We start from the raw sequence: 6,614 nt of genomic DNA on the forward strand, positions 1-6,614 counted from the left end.
TTAAGACTACTCTTGTCCCAGCTATTCACCATGGCTAGACTAGGCTTTGTAAACGTAATTCATTGAACCCTGTACTTTAGAAATGAAGGTGGTCTGGCTTCTAATTTCCTGTAATAAACACAAGGTAGGAATGCAAAGAAAATGGAAACAAACCTTGAGGAACAGCATTTAGCCTAATCCTTTGTCCTATATATGCTTTCAAGGCTTTGTTTCAATTATAGAATAAGAATATATAAGTAAGCAATTTCTTTTGGGACTATGGGAAAGCAAAATCTTTCTTTGATTAATTGTCTAGTGAGCTTTCAGGGAGTTTTGTGACATTGTGCTTCGGCAGTGCTTAACTGTGGTAGGCAGTGAAAAGAGAAATCAGAGTGGGGATTGCGTTAAGAGGTGTCATGTGATGCATCAGAATTGGTAGTGATTTGTTTTCCATGTCTCAGTTCTCGTTAATAAATCAAAGTAGGTGATCTACTGCATCACCTTCCTATGCAATATCTATTGTGTGGGAGGCCTGTGAGACTGATAAATTCCTACCTGGATGACACTTTCTCCTCTGCCAGATGGACTCACTGAGTTAGTTTTAGGGGGGATCTTATGCTCATTTTCTCCAAGCATCTAGAAGAGAATTGTAGAGGAAATAAATATGACTGTTGCTGAGGACTGCTATAATTAGCTCATAAGCGAATGGTGATGCTCATTTGGAAGATGTAAGAAAATTTTCCATAATGGAAAGTATCTCCCTCATGGTGGTTTTGGTAAAGTTCCAGTTAAGACATCCACACCTATAAAGAAGTCAGAGAAGGGTTTATAAATAAATTCCAGTAAAAGACCAACTGTGTTAGAAAGCTGATGCTGAGGATTTACAGTGATACAAAAATCCAGAAATGATGAGAATATTGCACTAAACCTGATAGGCCTCATTCTTTAAAGCATTACTTCATCTTAAACTGCATACCCCTCCCACACCATTTTTTTTCTTTCTTTTTTCTCTAAGGGTTGAGAACCATGCCCCAGAGCTTATTGATAAAATCTGTAGCGTAATGGGGTCTCGGATGAATTATGTGAAAGAGATTTATATAATGAATATGGTATTCTGAATATGAACTTCACCTATATTAAAGGACATTGTGGTGAAGGCTACCAGTGGCAGAAAAACTGGAGTTTGTCAGAAGTCATTGGAAGAGACAAGGTCAGCAACAAAGATTAAAGATTAGGCAAAACTAGTACAGATACTGTGTAAACTAGGTTTTACTAATAATTGAAGGAAACAGGCTAGAAGCTGCTCTCAGAAAGAGGCTGAAAGAACTATTAATTCTCCTAATCACTAATTCCTGTGGGCTATCAGGCACACTGATATCTCTTAGAAAAGGGGAAAAGAGATTTCCAAGTTTCCAAACCAGCCAAGTAAGGATATAAGACATATTAAAGAACAAAATGTGAATTATGTGCAGTGTAATAAAATCCCAGCCGCATTAAGAACCCAAAATGGAGATATAATGAAGGAATGGATAATAATTTTTTTTAAATCTAGGAAAACAGAAATCTGCTCCAAGGTGCTGTGTTTGGCACCTTACCATTTTGAGTGTCAGTGGAGTTTTAGCTGCCACGGCAACATACCCAACTGCAGAGGGTAGAAGAGGCAAGGAGGAGGAAGGAAGAAGAATTTGTAGTTAATACCTTCTCTGTTTTTTTAATGAAATCTCACAAGTTAGCAGAACACGCAGGATTTATAACCTTTCTCAGTTCAAGTGACTGTGCTGAGAACCACATCCCTCACCATTACATGAACTTCCTATTTCATGTTGCCATTTCAACATAACCATGTGACAGGAGAAACACAGGGCTGGAATGAAGTTTGCAAAATTTTCCTTTAATTTTGGCAAAGAGCTTGACTGATTATCTAGTACAATTCTGTCCTCTCCTTTAACGGATCTCTTCATGATGGTTTTACTTCACGTTGGCAAGGACTTTGCCCAGGGGCTTTGTGGGAGTACTGGGCATACTGGGAAGAACCAGTGCCTGGATTGGAAAGTTCTGTAACCTTTTCACCCCACATCCTATCTTCTCCCAACCAGCCCCCCCCACCCCCCTTTTTTTTCTTTTTTCTGGCCCATTCTGCCCTGAAATCTTTCTTTTCCTGGGAATGAGCAATTAAGAAGATCAGGATTATTTTTTCTCTCTCAACAAATCTTTGTCACGTGCTCCATCAAACTTGTAGCAGGTTCCAAAGAAAAATACCCCAGGGAGGGCTTAAGTGCTCTCCAGGATTTCAAGCTAGGGCACCCGGCATTGTTGCTTGCTGTATGCCCGATGTGCTGGAGTTAATAGGAGGGGAGGAGGGAAGAAAAAATTGAGGAGGTGGGAAAGGAGGATGGGGGGAGATGAATACCAAGTTCTCGGGCAAAACAGGAGACAGCAGCCCCCCCACCCCTATGTTTATTCCTTTCTCTACCTCCAGTATAAGATGTACTGTCCTTAGTCTGGGTAATTTATAAAAGGTGGTCTTTCCCTCCAGCTTTTCCTATTTCTAAGTTGGGACCTGAGCGTGTGCATGAATGTATGGGTAGGTATAAGTGGTAGAGGGAGCTTACCTAGAAAAAAGGGTAGGCACCATCTGTGGAGATTTCTGCTGCCAGGTAAGATTTGTTTTTTCTTCTCTTTATTGAGTTGCCTTTTTGAGAGGATGTCTCTGTACCCATCGCCTGTGGCCACCTAGTCTAACAAGTGCAGCTCCTATGCCTGTGGGCTGCCACATAACAAAGGCATGTCTAAGGAGACTTATTGCAAAGCAGACTTGTTTCCAGTGGGGGGAAGGACTTTTTTCATTTCCTGGAGTTTGAATGAGTGGAAAGGCACTCCAGGAGCTGCCTGGTGGTGCCTCAGCCCACTGCATGCATGCTTGAAGGTCTCTTCCTTGGACCTGACCACCCAGCACAGCCCTACATGCCAGCCCTCAGAAGGGTACAAGCCGCTGCTGCCCGAGCTGTCTCACAGGTGAGCTAGTGGGCCTGCTCTCGATGGGATGGGAAGTGATCTCGTGGGAGGGGGCTCCTGCACCCTGGCTGGCTGGAGCCAGAAGTGCGAGGAGGGATCAGTGCCCCAGCTGTGAGCCCTGGTGATGAGCAGGGAGATGCCGTGACCACGTAGTGGTCCTTCAGACAGTGTCACCAGCTGGGGTGTACACAGTTGTAGAGAGTGTAACAAAGTTTGTAAGGCTCCCTTCACTTCAGGGCACCTGCTCCAGTGCCCTTCTTTCCCATTAGAATGACTGGTGATACAATTCTGCCCATTTTATTTATTTCAGTACTCCCCCCCAAAAAAAGGCAATTTTAAGGTGGAACTCGCTTGGTTTTACTTGATTCTTCATAAGTGTGGTAAAACACCATGTTCTTTCCACCTTTATCCTCACAGAAAATAAAAAATTTCTGGCTTTGATAGTGTCTACTTTAGTTGTGTCCAAGAGAACCTCTGCTAATTTGGGGGCTGATAGTACAGAATGCATTAGAAGAATTAGGCACTGTTTTCACTTATGTACCTACTCTTCCTTGACTATTATGGAGAAGAGCATGCCTTAAATAAGTGAAGAATTTCCTAAGACAGGAAACAGCCCTACAATGTTTTCTTAGTCTCTGGTAAAAGTTACAAAATGGATCTAGAAGGACTAATCCATGGAAGATCCATTTACTAAATATCTTCAGAGATCCTTGAAGACTTCAGAGGAAGCTTCAGAAGATGCTTAGGAAATCAGGAAATACTTCTTAGAGGGTATCTGGTATCTGGTATCAAGAGAAAATACATTGTCTGTATGTACACATGTAACTGTTTATGCCTTGGTAAACTTGTTTTGTTCTTAACCATGTAGTTACTTGCTTATGAAAGAGCTGAATACTTTTGCTGCCAGAAAACCTACATTTTGGAAGATTGTGTGCAGGCTTAGTAATAAGGACTCATAAAACCAATGAATATATTTTTATCACTGCAAATATTACATGGTAAACATACTTACTAAAAATAACTAGCAAATCTAAATATTGTGCCAAGGTAATTGTTGCTCAGGTCATATTTTTAAACTATTAGTGAGTAGACAGAATGCACTTAATCCATATAATAATATCCTTTCAATTAGGAGCTTGTCTTCCAATAGATATAGCTTTAAGAAATGTTTGTGTATGTGCATGTACATCCATACATAAACACTTCTGCAATCATTAATAGATCAGGTAAAGAATGTATGATTATATTCATCTCAACTGAGTGTGCACAGACATACATAGATATACACAGGGAGAACTACATGAAGTTTGCTAGATACAGGAAGCTTTAATTTAGCACTGTAAACTTGAGGGGGTTGAATTTGGCCCAAAATGTTTCAGTGATGATGAGGTGACTGCATTTCTCTTGTATTATCAACTAAATGGACCTTTCTTAAACAAGGAGAGTGGTGCAGGCTGAACTCCAGCTCTTTGTCATTATCAGCTTAACTGGTCCAGAAACCTGATCACAAGGAAATGTTGTGCCACTGTTTGGGATTATTCTTTCCAAGCATTCCTGATACATCTGGGATAGAAGAGCTGACATGGATTATCTGTCTTCAGGTTTCATGGCACACTGCAAAAATATGGTGTCCAATAAGATAGGGCAAAAAGCTAAGGCTGTTGCTATAATATCAATGGAACCAAAAAAAAAGCGTTTGTGCAGCACTAGACAAGTTTGTGGTTAGCGAAACACTCACATTTATACTTGTTGCATGAAAGAGGAAATATTAGAGCTAACATTGCAGTGGTCTGTGGTACCCCTGGGCCCTTTACTCTGCTCTCCATTTTGTGTTAAGAGCTTCCCTCAGAGATATTATCAGAGCATCTGAAATGATGCTCTGAGATACAAGGTTGGAGGTTGCTCCGGGTCAGAAAACTACTGTCCTCTGTAAAGCTGTGCCATAGTTACAAGTAAAACCTACAAAACTTGTGCAGCTATCAGTCCTTCCTAGGACATTTCTATTTGACACCCAGAGTGCCAGAATAAATGGTAATAATTCTTATAATTTGTTTATACTCTTGAGCGTAAGTCTTGTTTGAGCACCACTGTTGATTCTCTGTCCTTTCATGAATTGTACCAGCTCAGTGTGGCCTGATGCAGTCAAGCATCACACATTAACTTGTATGACGTGGTCAAACTCTGGCGTGTCATATTCCATCTCCACACCTCCATGGCATTTCTCTTTTTGTCCATCCCTGTATATGGGTGCAGTGGAGGAGACTGTGCAGGCCAATGCTATTTTGCTGGACATTCCCAAATTGGCTATTGCTTTGCTCAGTGATAAAGACAATTAGCTCCAACCACATTTCAGATGTTTTCCTTTCTCAGTTTTTTTTTTTTTTTCATTCCTAGATTGCTGTAATAGTAATATACAGAGCATTTCAAACTGTAAACTAGAAGCTATTATTTCATGTGCTTACCTGGCAGCATACCTTATGTGTGTGTCTTGCCCATACTCACAAGTTTGAATGAATTTATCCTCATGTGAGTTCTGTGAGGTATATCCTGGCATTTTCCATTGTACAAGTCTGTGAGAAGGGCATGCAAAGTGACTTTTCCCAAGTTCACAAACATCACCAGCAGAGTAGGAACAGTTTATATGTTTTCTGCAGCAAGCACAAACCATCCTTCTTTTGTTATTGTTGTTTTAAAAAATATTTGTACACTCATTAGTGCTGACAAGGAAATGCATTACAGTCCCTGATGTGGCAGTGTCAAATGCAGTTATTTCTCTTACATGCAGTCACTACCTTCTGTTTCATCTGATGTCATAGAGAATTCTCACTGGAAATTTTGGTACCTGATTTATCTCAGACAGTCTTTTTGCCTTGCCTATATACTAACAAAGTCTAGATACACTTTTGTTGTTTTCACATTTCTGAAAGTACAAATGCCTGTTGTACACACCTTGGAATTCATGAATACAAATGTATATAATGTATATATATATATTCTTAAAACCATATCTGTATCTTATTTGTGTAAGATCTGTGCTTTAGATAAACATGAAAGAATAGGAACTTCTATTCCTATTTTCAGCCAGCAGTTCTATAAAACACAGTGCTGCTCAAAGTGAGCACAGAAGCTGATTTCATAAATATTTTCGGATCTGATTTAGAGAGATTGAAACTAAAACCAAAGTAATGTACTATGTAAGTAGAAATTTAAGAATTACTGATATCTTTGGTTCTCAAAGTGCAGTATTTAGATTTTCTTTACTTCTTTGTATTTACCTGCAAAGAAGCAAATTCACACTTTTCCTGTAACAATTGACAAAACCACTGAGCCCTAAGGCCCTATCTGAAATGGTAAAGAGAACTAAACCTCTTTATTCTTGTGTAACTCATTAGCTATGATCAGATGATTAGAGATAATGTTTCAATCTAAAACAATTCAAGTCCCTCATTAACAGGGCTAGATTTCCTTTGATCTAATTACTTAATGTCCCACATTTACAGGAAGTTCAGAGATCAACTCTGAGAAATCTCTGCAATAATAGTCACATCTAGAAATGTGAATTTACATACAGATTCCAGAAATGTTATTTAAAATGCCTTATTTAGTCTGCTGGTGATGCT

Source organism: Cygnus atratus, chromosome 1 (assembly GCF_013377495.2).
Source record: "Cygnus atratus isolate AKBS03 ecotype Queensland, Australia chromosome 1, CAtr_DNAZoo_HiC_assembly, whole genome shotgun sequence".
In the NCBI taxonomy this organism is placed as follows: Eukaryota; Metazoa; Chordata; class Aves; order Anseriformes; family Anatidae; genus Cygnus; species Cygnus atratus.